The sequence below is a fragment of the Manis javanica genome, chromosome 1 (assembly GCF_040802235.1).
Source record: "Manis javanica isolate MJ-LG chromosome 1, MJ_LKY, whole genome shotgun sequence".
In the NCBI taxonomy this organism is placed as follows: domain Eukaryota; kingdom Metazoa; phylum Chordata; class Mammalia; order Pholidota; family Manidae; genus Manis; species Manis javanica.
Window position 1 is genome coordinate 240899913 of NC_133156.1, and position 12032 is coordinate 240911944.

A 12032-nucleotide genomic window follows, 5' to 3' on the forward strand; every position below is an offset into this window, starting at 1 on the left:
ACACACACTCTTCCACAGAATGCCTTGAAATTCTAGTTCTCATTATAGTCACTGTAAAATGCAATACATATATGTGTGTATGTATATGTTTACCTGGTAACTAGCTGGTGTGTACACCTGATTTAGCTGGAGACTTTGATCTGTGGGATTGACAACCTTATTATGCAGTGAGCTTATTATTGATATTATTCTGCTCTTGGTTGCCATGGCCACCTTGTGAGAGACATTCAATTTTCTCTCTTCCATCATCATTATCTATGAGGCCATCTGTTGTGGAAAATGAATTCAGCCTCATTTGCATGACTGATAAGCAATTTTTTTTTTATCTATTTAACAGAAGGTCATATGCCGGGGATTTGGAGCTCGTGAAAAAAAAAATGTGGAGAAAAAACGCATATCGAGAGCATGAGTGGGAGTGCGTGCATTAGGGGACGTATGTGGAAGTAAAACAGATCCCTCAGGCCTGCGAGCCCATCGCACTGCGTTTGTCATCCCTGCCCGGCGACATTTTTTTTTCCCTAAGCTCCAGCACACTGAACGGGGAGCTTTCCTCGCAGCCTTCCTGAAGCCCCCTGATTTTTGTGCTCACTGTTGGTGGGTGCATTTTATTTTATTTTTGATTCCCTGGACTATGGGTTATGATGTCAATATTCACTGAAGACAAAAAGCAACCTTTTCTGCATCTCGGTGGTAGGCATATTCCTCATCGTCCTTTCAAACTTGTGGTGGAATAGGTTTTCTTCTCTTTCTGTGTATTTGAGCCGGCACAGTTACCACAATCGAGCTTGTCTTTAACTTGTGAGCGGTGGTGGTCATGCTGTGAGGTACGTGGTCTTCGTTAGGTTAATTCTGTGGACTGAGTGGACAGGGCATGTTTTACCATAGTTCTAAGGCTTGTGCTGCTATGCCTATTGTTTGCTCCTCTTTAAAGTTATTTCTGTAGCGTGGCTGGTAGCTGACATGTTCCTGGGCTAAAGAGCATGTAAACCACAGAAGTCTCTCTTTAAAGCAAAGTGGGGGTTAGGTTGCATGCTTTAACCGTGATGTTTTTTATTCTAAAAACTCGGTGCATGGACAGTACTTCGATGATATGGAGGTACTGAAACAAGAACTTCCTGGACACTTTACTGGATTACTTTACATTACAAATCAAGCATATGGCAGTTTTACAAAGGCTGTTACAACATTAGATATTCTTGAGGTGATGTTGTATTTGCCTAATGGAAAGAAAACTGACTGACATTGTTTAAAGTGAGAAACTCAAATAAAGATTTTTAAGTATAACCTTAATGTTTGAAGTTCATAATAATAAAACATTTCATTTATAACAGAAATATGTCTTTTAATGCAACTTGAATTAATAAACTAAAAGTTCAACCTGCAAAGTTCAATTTCAAGATAGATCAGATAAGGCAATAAATATATATGTAAATAGTCATATGATAGTTATTAAAAACATGCAGCACTAATTTTGAATTTAGTCATTAATTTGGCCATGACAGTTTCTTGTGCCACTAAAACTGTATCACCTATAGAATTTTTAAGTCGTGTATTTACTGACAGTAAAAGTATTTTTCTTAACTAGAGCTTTTTAGTTTAAGGGTTTGCATTCTTTACTGAGCAAAATAAACTTCACAGACAAAAGCACACTGTTACCACCATTATGGGCATAAGGCAGTCATGCTAATTGTTTAACTTCATGAAAGTCATACAGCTTTCTAAGTGATAAGAAGTAAAGGCATGTCTTCCATACAGATAAAAATGTGATTACCGTAAAAAGAGAAAGGTGTTTTTGCACAATATTCTTTTATGGAAAACAGTTTCATTGCGTTCTCCTAAGTTCCCACCTCTCAGGAACTTTGAATACAAAGTGTTGATTGCATATTATACATGCTACTAAGTGACACATTCTAGAAAAAAAGGAAGTATATTTTTTTCTAATTAACCTAAAGGAAAGTGTATGATTCCATCACCTCAAGTGCAATAAGTGAATTGGCTAAAATTCTCCTTAAAGTTGGACTATAGTAATAAATTTCCTTTATAAAGGACAATAGGCCATGGGTGATATATTTGTATAATAGCTTTTTACTTGATGATACTTTTCAGAACTCTTTACCACAGGATCATGGACTCCTCATAAGCAATAGTAGCTGTTACATAACCCCTCCTTTTTTAATCAGCCATTTTTAAAAAATATTTTGGCTTGAGTGTTAGGGAAATAATTTTATTTTTAATATTAATTTCATACTTAGAAAGTTCAAAACAATAAAAGCCTAATAGCTTACGAAGGTTATTCAGAGTAACATCACTTTTCTCAGCAGGCCATAGTTTGAGCGTCAGTAATATGATACCTGGATCTACATAATACTGTGGAGGATTATGCTGCTGCCTTTTCATAGGTCTGTATAGTCCGCAGATTTGTGAAGCAGAATTGTCAACTTCTGAGAAATCTAGGAGCAGCATAGTTGATTTTTCTCTCCTCCCCCCAAAAAAGTTAATTACCAATCTTGGATGGGCTCTTCCTTGCCTCCCTGACATTTGACTGCTGCTAATTCACTGATTAATCTCATTAATGTGATTATAGTAGGATTTGGAGTTGGCTGCCATTGTTCTGTAGACAGGGCTATTCAGCCCGAACACTTGCCGCCTCATTCGGTTTTGCTGTGATTTTTCAAAGGCTGGTCGAGTGAGCCATGTGAGCAGGGCTCTCCCCTTCCGTTTCAGCACCGGGAGCTGTCCACCGCCGACAGCAATTACAGTCGGCAGCGGCTGACTTCCTACCAGGTCGCTGGCAATGTGCAAATGGCTCACTTTCATCACCGTAACGATGGCTTCTGGAGGTGGATGTGGGAGCAGCCTTCATGGCCAGAGCTGGGTGTTTTGAAGATGGTGGCAGGAGAGATGTGCAAGCTCTAAATCCTTACTTTGCACATAAAATTTTCACCATACTTGGTAAATTAGTAAACATGATTTCATTAAAATTACTAGCATATGTACAATTGTGAGTTGAAAAACTGTAAACATCGTGTAGACATGCTTTTCAAATGGAAATTTTTTATTTAGTGGAAATGTCTGGCATTGTTGATAAAATTTCATTTTTGAGAAGATGGGCCAGGGTGATCAAGGTGAATCCGTAAGGCAGAAAGTACACAGGAAACATAAATTTCAACTTCTCTCAAGTTAAACTTGCATCCTCCAGCAAAACTTAGGCCAATTTCATAAACTGGTGTTAGAAGCTGAGATCAAGGTTGAACATGCAATAATTTGTGACCATGTACAGTGGTGTACAAAAATTCCTAAAGGAATATGAATACATAATTTCTTTTTTGATGATAAAAGCAGGATGAGCATGATTGTAGAAAAATGTGGGTATTTTCAGAGAATGAACTTCTTCGATCTATTGTTTTCATTGTTCCTGTCATATTTTTTTACCTAACTTATTTATTTCTTACTCTCCTAAAAATGTTTATATTTCATACTTTACCACTGAATATACCCAGTTATTTCACTCTCTGATATTTCATGTCTCTTTTCTATGCCAACTTCCAACAAATTAGGGAAAATAATTATGTTGTTTTGCAACTTCAAAGCTTTTTTAAGTTTTTTCTATTTGTTAAAACTATACTTAAAATTTCAAGTGTAGAGTTAATAATCTGATTCTTTGTTGATTGGTTTTTAGAAATGCTTCACATGCATAAAGAAAATCCAAACATTTCTCTGAGAAAAAATTCATTTTGCTGCCTAAATAATATTTTAAAAGTCACATGTATGAACTAGATTTCCAACTCTACCTATAAGACAAACTAATCTGAGGGAGAGGTATTTCTCTTAAAGAACATACTAGGTCAACTGAAAATACTTTGTTTATGTATTAGACATTTTGGTGGCTACATTTTTAACTTCAAACAACTTAAAATTTCATTTACTCTTGAATATTTTATATTAGGACACCTATTCAGTGGAATAAGAGGGACTAGCAAGATCCTCTTTGGTCACAAACACCCTGTCCTGACACTGAAGTGCAGCTAGGCTGGATGTTTCTCTTGAGTCCAGGGCTATAATTTTCAATCAATGACCATTTTCAAATGCATCTAGTATTTCACCATAAAATCTACGTTGATACAAAGTCTCACCAGAACTCAGTCCAGGAAGCAAATGAATAGCAGATTCAGAAAGAGAGCTTTTCAGTTTTCTGAAATTCTTATAATCAAATTACTCCACATCATAGTTTGATTGAGATAGAATTATGCATCTTATTTTCAAGTTTTTAAAGGAGTCCTTTTTCATGAATGTCTTTTTATTTTTTTTTGAAAACATGTCTGCTATTCCTTAGAAAAGAGCAATAGAGGAGAAATTTGAACAAAAACTTGAAAAGGATTAAAGTATTCTTCAGCAAGCCAAGTTTCATCGCACTGTATTCTTTACCTCAACACTACACCTGACATTGATCTATACTTATTCCAAACTAAACTGAAGAGAAAAGATACCACAAACTTTGAGAAGAAAAATATATATAATTTTTACAATTTCATGTTAAGGAGGTAGGGGTAAATCATATCCAAGTATCATGTGTGGCTGATATCTTTAAAAAAGGTACTTTAACTTAGCATGCCCCACACGTTAGAAAATACTGCCTATAATGACTGTAATTTGTACAAGAGATAATACCAAATACTTTTGTGGTGATTTATTGTATGATGTTCCTGATATCAGATTATTTTAAGGTAGCAGATACACATTTTTTCATCACTAGGCTATCTTTCAATGCAACATGGTTTCATCGGGAGCACGCTTTGTGTCCCCTCCCCCTCTCCCTCCTTCTCCCTCGATCTCTCTCTCTCCTGTCCTCTCTGTCTTTAACTCTGTCCCTGGTTGTCTCTGCTCCCCTCTCTTCTCCGTGTCCCTTTCACACCTGCATTGTTCCGGCATACACAGTGATTTTTCTATGCCTGTTTTCACAATGAAACTGTTTTAAGCTTTGACATAATGAGTCCTCAGGGTATCTGTAGAAGTAATCAGAGATGGCAGAGAAAACGTAAGCCAGGTGTTATAAAACTGGAAAGGGCTCATAAATGCCCACTTATTATGTGGAAAGATACTGATAAGCCTCGCTGTATTGGGCTGTCCTGTTAGGAAATTTTTCCTAAAATGTATCTATTTAAAAAAATCCCTACTCCCCACGTGGTGACTGCTGGAAAAGTTGGGAGGGGGAGGGAAGTATCTTAGTTTCGGCGCAGGGTATTGTGCTGGGAAGCCGGCGTTCAGGGCATCCTCTCCCCGCGCGTCCTGCTCCCAGACTGCGGCGAGCGGCAGGGCGGACGGGGGCAGCGCGGCCTCTGCAGGGCCGGTACGTCCGGTCTCGCCTCCGCGCGGCGGGCGAGGGGCCCAGGACGCAGAGGACTCCCCGCAAGGCTCCGGGGAGGTGCTCTTGGTAACCTGGACCTTGCCTGCCCGCCCTGGGCGTCCACGTAGCGCTCTGCCCGGGGGAAACCTGCGGTGGTTTGTCGCCGGCTGGGGTTCTGCCCGGCGCTCCCCGCGCACCCTGAGCGGACACAGGGGCGGCTGGAGGGGGGGCATGGGAGTAGAAATATATAGGGAAATGGGATCAACACGTGCCACGGGCTCTCCGCGGCAGAAATAAACCCGCACGTTTGGAGACACAGACTGCGGAACAAGACTTTGCTTGATGGCCAACTCGTCTGCAAAAAAGGTACCGCTTCCCTTTCATTTGAAGGTTGCATATGATTTATTGGGTTGATGTAACTTGCCGCTGCTCAGGACTCGTTCACCCGACCCCCTAAGGGCTCCAGCAAGTAGTCGTTCCCTGCCTACCTGGCTGTCTCCAGCTCTTATCTGATAACAAATTACAACTCTTCTTAAAATCGCATGGTCTTGATACAAACGAGCCAACAATGGACTCTTTCGCCAGGAGAGCTGCTCCTCTGGGGTGATTTCATGTGGGCACCGACCCGTCTGCACGCTGCCCGGAGTTGTTATTAAACAGGAGCCTGTGTATTTGAGGCTAGTGTCCAGGGGGAGGGATGGGAGGTGCTAAGCGGCCTTTATGATTTAATGTGGCCTCTCTTGGTGGGGAGCCCCGAGGAGAGGTCTGCAGAACGTGCGGCGGTACAGTCACCGCCAGAGTAAAACATTTACTGCTGGGCTCGGGAAGCCATTTATAAAATCAGCACTTCTTAAAAAAAAAAACTGGAAAAATGCCAATGAAAGTCGTATATCTATGTTCCTTTTGTATTTTGAGAATCTTGTTCTTGCCTTTTCAGATAAAACTTTTTCTGATATTTTCTTTCTTACAACAATACCAAAAGGCTGATAATGTTTTAACTTTCTTAGAGAAATAGTTCTGTGCTTTTGTTGTAAAACAAAGTGATAGAAGGAGCTCACACTGAAACAGCACCGGGTGGCTGGCTGGCAACCCCAAAGGGACAGAGAGGGGTACCCGGGTTAACTCCTGGGTAACTGCGCCCGCGTGCGAGGTGGTGCGGCAGCTTTGGGGACCTCCTCTCGTTTGGTTTTGATGCTAAGCAGTAGGAGCATGTAAAATAGCGTGGGTCCAGCTGACTTTGTGAGCCTTCTTTGGCCAGAGCATGGATTTACCACACCCTCAATGGTGGGGGTGTTTTTAGACAGACTGCCTAGAGGGTAGCTGCCAACCGCCTGACTCCGGCGTTCACAGTTCTCATCTATTACATGCAATACGGCACTGCCCAGGATACACATTCTGCTCTAGAGGTTCAGGGGCCTGTGGGTACAATGTAAGAAGCACGCAGCGTGCATCCCCAATCCTGTCTATGTTGCAAGCTTAATAAACAGGAAGATTAGAAATTACTGGTTTAATCCAAGCTATCACTTGAAAAATCTGTAGCTCAACAATGAAGTACCCTCCCAGACTAGGATTTGGGGAGGTGGATGTGTTCTGCGATGCTTGAAGGATGCAGCCCGAGACGGGGTAAGTCGGCAGTGCGCTCCGGTGCTGCGGTGCGGCAGCGCCGGGCTTCCGGGAGCCGGCCCCGCGCTCGCAGGCAGGCTCCAGCCCGGCAGGTGCCCCTGCACGGAGGCTCGGCTTCCTCGCAGGGCAGGGCCTGCCCGTGCGCCCGCCTTCCCTGTCGTTCAGTGTTGTCAACTTACCAGTTTCCAGCCTCGACTTCGGGCCTGCTAGTTTCCTCTCTGAAAGCAGTATTACTTTTGTCCATGTGGCAAAACAATTAGCATACAGATGAGAGGAGGCCGCGTCTGAGCGCCATGGAGGGATGTGTGGTGGAGAGTTGATTGGGTGAATGGGGAACAAATGGTGGCCGTGCAAAAGCATTTCGAGAGTTTTGTAGTCGTGGAGCAGGTTGGAGAATTTTCTGGGTGAGTCCCTAAGACGGAAGGCAGGGGTGGCTGCCGTGGGAAGGGCTGCTTGTTCGAGCTGGCCTAGCCGGAGGCGCGGGGCTGCGGGCAGGAGGGATGCGTTTGGGCGGCTTGGTTTTGCAGTTCTTCAGGTTTCTCTTTGATGCTCCCTGCAGGTAAGTGGGTCCTGTTCTTGTTTCCAGAGCGTTGGCTCGCCTTCCAAACTGGAGCAAAGTTCAGCTCCTTAGGGTCAGCAGCCAGAGAACCTCGGCTGCTCATCTGGGCTCCTTGCTTCGTGCCCCTTCTTGTGCCTGCTTGAAGTGAAAATTATTAGAGATTACTGTTTTTCAAAGATTTATGGAAGCCATTATTCAATGTGTTTAATTAATATTTTCTGGAACACTGTATCCAGACCAGTAAAATTAGCAAATGTTTCGATGAAATCCCAGACATCATTAGTTTTGACTGGTATGTATTTTTCCTGGCTGGAAGATTTTAGCTGATTTAACCAGCAGCTTACTGGAGAGTGTAGAAATCTAATCAAGTTTCTATGGATCTGTAGAACCTACTGATAGGAAATAGAAAAATTAGCATGCCCTGTTCAGAGAAATGGAGCCTGCTTTTGCAAATCTGTCTTCTGAGTTGAGAAATAAGTCTAGAGCCTGATGGAATCCTCGTTTTCTATTGTCATCGGTGACACACATTCCGTGTATAATTCTGTGACTGTACTACAGCAATATGGGCTTTTAGGGTTTACCTAACGTACTTGCGTGTCCGGGAATTCACTGATAAATAGTTCTATCCTGTTTGCAGAATCCCTACTCTCCTTAAAAGGTAAGGTTTGATTTTAACTGACCTAATTATTTCATCTGCTTTCAAGGCAGAACTTAAGTAGAAATTGTGATGCTCTCACTGACTATTTGCTGTTTCCTCAATCTTCCAGATTACTTGGTGATTTTTATCTTGCTTTATTTTGAGGCTTCCTTTTCAGAGTTGTTTTAGCTGTTTGCTTTAGACATGACAGTGAATATTGACAGAAAATGCAACTTTCTGAAGGGTCATTTCTTCTGTTTAAAAAACAAACAAACTATACCTTTCCAAACGAGAAGAAAAAAAATCTACCCCCAATGAACCTAAACCTCAAACATGAGATACTGGAAACCAAATTAACCCTTCACATGAAGCTTCTGACACTTGATCTTGACAGTTTTCCCCTTGTATTTTAAGTTTCTGGATGCACACACTGAGTTTTTCATTTTTTTGCATAGTAGGTGAATTCTCTATTTTTACATCTATGAATCTATATAATCAAATTCTTTTTCCATTTTATGTTTAAATTTGCTAGTAAATTAGAACAAGAAAACAGCTGAATTTTAAGAATTTAACCCAAAGAGCATCAACTACTGAATTCTTCTCAGATTCATGAACTCTTACCTAGAAGAGTAATGTTTCTATTATTTTTCCATTGTTACATTTTAGAGTCGATCCAAGCTTGTTGTGATTAAAATAACTCCTTTTAGCTTTCTGATGAGTTATAACAATCTTGGGGCAAAATATCAACATTTAGTATTTAGCCTCAGGTGCTCATTCACAGACAGAGGGGAGCACTGGGACATCGCCGACCACAGTGTGTCCTTTGTGCCTGGCTACCTTTTATAGGTACAGTCCAGCTTTTTTTTAAAGGCCAAAATTATGTCATATTAGTTTCCTTCCACTTGACAGTTACTTTATGCCACTCTCTGTCACATTAGTTCTCAGCACTGTGGAGTTGAGAAGGGCTTCCCTTCTAAGACAGTGAGAGGCCCCAGAGCTAGAAATACAGTGATGCGTATTTGACTGAAAAGGTGATTTCTAAGGGTTTTTTTTTTCTTAGTTTAGCTTTAAGGTTGAAGAGCTACTTTGGCAGGAAAAGCATCTTTTCATAGTAGAAATTTTAAGCAATCAATGAGATGCCCAAATATTGGCTGACAATCAGACACACCCTGGTTCCACTGGGGGACATGGTGTGGGTGCGCAGGAAGGCGTCCGCCCTGGGGGGCTCACTGCTGTGCCAAGAAGCCTGTGAGGACCATTCCCATCGATATGGATGAAGAGGGGTGTAAAGAGTTTTCTTTCCAAAGGTTATTTGACCTTATTTCTTTGAAATCCTGCACTATGATGCATTTTTTTTTGCACTCTGAGGAGTACTACAGTTAATCTTTCTAAAGGTTTTGTGGGTGGCTGTATATATATGTGTTTTAAATGCCAATGTGAAAATGCTGTGTGTAAGCTGGCAATATCTGAGCCCTTGGGTTAATCTGTGTATAACGTAAACCTGCCTCGGATGTATTTGTGTGCTCATTCATATAGTTGAAAGGAACTTTATGAGTCAATATCACATACTGACTGCTTTTCACTAAAGTCTGACTGCTTAGAGAGTGCCCTCAAATTGCTTTAAAGAAAATTACCTCAAGATTATTGGATGTTTGCTGGGGATATTGTCAGGTTTGGAATGTCAGCCTTGGGTCTCTAAATCAAACAACTCATGAATTAATAATTTATAGGGTGGGGGCTCTTCTTGTACATTGACAAAGATTTTCATTATAGGATTTCCAGTTCAAACACAGTTTTGAGTAGTATCTTCAGGTCGTTCTCAACCTAGGTTCATAGTATATGTCAGTGGCACTCAACAGAATGGCTTTTCCAAGTCAACATTGCTCTTAATTCCGGGGCTGCTGCATTGCTCAGTCCCGACAGGGATGGGCAGTTCTCAGGGACTGACTCTAAATTTAGCCCACCTCCCGTCCACACCAGCCTGTGCCATCTGAACAGGAGCTGGACGCACAGAACATTGTCACCATGAAACAATGCTAGCCAGACTGCTGGTGGAAATAATCGAGTCTGCAGGGCACCCCGTAGAGAGCCATCAAATGAAGGCTGCTCTGGAGCTGTCTGCTAGATTGTGAACATTCAGAAATCAATGCTGCATCTGCTAGTGGACCCTCTGGTTCACCGAAATTCCCACCTGCCTGATGCATCTGGGCGAGGGCCTTTCAGAAATCAGTTTCCTTCAGGATAAATTTAATACGTCTTGAGGGCCAGGCTCAAGCAAATTGATTCTATCTCTGCACCAGGAAAACTCATAAACATCTGTAAGAACACAGACTTTCCACAACCCCAGGATTGGGGGATGCTATTCTGTGAAATATCCCAAGCTCCCCCCTCCATACCTCATGCCAGCATGGCATTTTTTAATTAGGAAGTTGATTAAAAAGGGCACGGTAGACCACGGATGTATGGTCCTTTGGCGTCCGTCCAGCTGTTTGCTGTCTGGTTGGGGGAAGCACTGCTCCTCGCTGGTTGCAGGAAGGCGGGATCAGGAGAAGGTTGGGGGGGGCGGGAAGAAGGAAGCTGGCCCAGCTCACCGCAGCAGCCTCCCTGCAGGCAGACTAGCCGGCTTCCTTCAGGGAACAGCGAGCCCTCGCGCTTTGGACCCGCAGAGTGAACTGGATGCATTATGCAGAGAAGTTCTGTGGCTCTGAGCTCTTAGGTCGTAATTACTTGTATTTTCTGGATTCACATTTATGCTTGACCTCCTATCCGGTAGTTTGGAGTGAATGGTCATAGTTGCCAGAATAGGGCTGTGCTGTTTATCTCCAAGAGTAATGGGTTTTATTTTTTGTTTTTTTTTTCTTTTCTTTCTTTTTTCCTAAGGGAAGTTCCTTTCTTCACTGGCTCTTTTTGAGGGTTGGATTACATTATCAGAGGAATAAAATTTCATGCCTAATTGTGCTACACCTCTAGCCAATGTGTTGTGAGCAAGTGCCATGTGATGAATTGAGCTCTGTCCACACCTTGTGGTGTGTGTGCCTTCCCCAGCCACGTGCACCAAAGAAGTGCAAGGAGACACCCACCAGTGAGCTTTGGCAGACTGCTGACACTGAGACAGACATTGACTCAGGGCTTAAGATCAGGGCAGCGCATCTCCCCCCGGAGAATTTCAGCTGCTGGGCAGGTATTCTCTTTGTTCTTTTTCCCTCGGATCCTACCTGCAAATTTATTAATTATGTTTAGATTCTGCATTTTAGAGCAATGCAGGAGTCAGTAACAATGATGGGCAGCCCAAGGGCTCCCCCAACCATCTTTTCCTGGAAAAAAATAACAAAGTCATTGCTGACAATTAAAGGCATGGCCCCTTAGACCAGCTCTCTTACATCCTTAGAGCAGTAACGGAATGCTTCACACAGCATGCATGTATTGAGCACCTATTATGTGCAGATCCCAAAGAGGAAGCCGACAGGTAGATTTCCCACCTATAATGTGTGTTCTATATTTTATATATGTGTCTTTTATATATGTACATATTTTATATATCTATTTCATATAAATATATATTTCACATATATTTTTCTTTTAACTAAGCATATATTTATATAAATACATGTAATATAGCTAATATTTTATATATAATACATATATTATGTTTATTATATTTAATTTATAGATTATATATAACTATACACTTATTTTAAAATAGATACATTTGTGATAAGGGGTAATCACAAAATCTCCTAGATGTGCGTTTTCTTGAATGCATTTTGAAATAGAACAAATCACTTTTCTGATGGAACCACAAGAGTAGGGTGAGCACTGTTGTCCCTTTTTAGATGATTAATACTTCAGGGAGCCGGGTGATCACGGTG

At 41.8% G+C, this 12032-nt stretch overlaps 1 protein-coding gene across 16 annotated transcripts in view; it reads left to right on the forward strand.

Annotated features, from left to right (window-relative positions):
* The first annotated feature begins 338 nt into the window (after positions 1 to 338).
* The window catches only part of MYT1L (myelin transcription factor 1 like), a 397051-nt gene continuing 385357 nt past the window's right edge, over positions 339 to 12032 (forward strand). For 4 of the 16 annotated variants that reach the window (XM_073217321.1, XM_073217333.1, XM_073217312.1 and 1 more), the window contains exon 1: positions 342 to 824. The gene's annotated coding sequence lies outside the window, so the exon portion shown is untranslated. Of the gene's footprint in view, positions 825 to 5243; positions 5711 to 6735; positions 6968 to 7215; positions 7372 to 7446; positions 7527 to 12032 lie in introns of those variants that run through there. The other 12 variants (XM_073217264.1, XM_073217324.1, XM_073217328.1 and 9 more) reach the window with 9 other exon arrangements.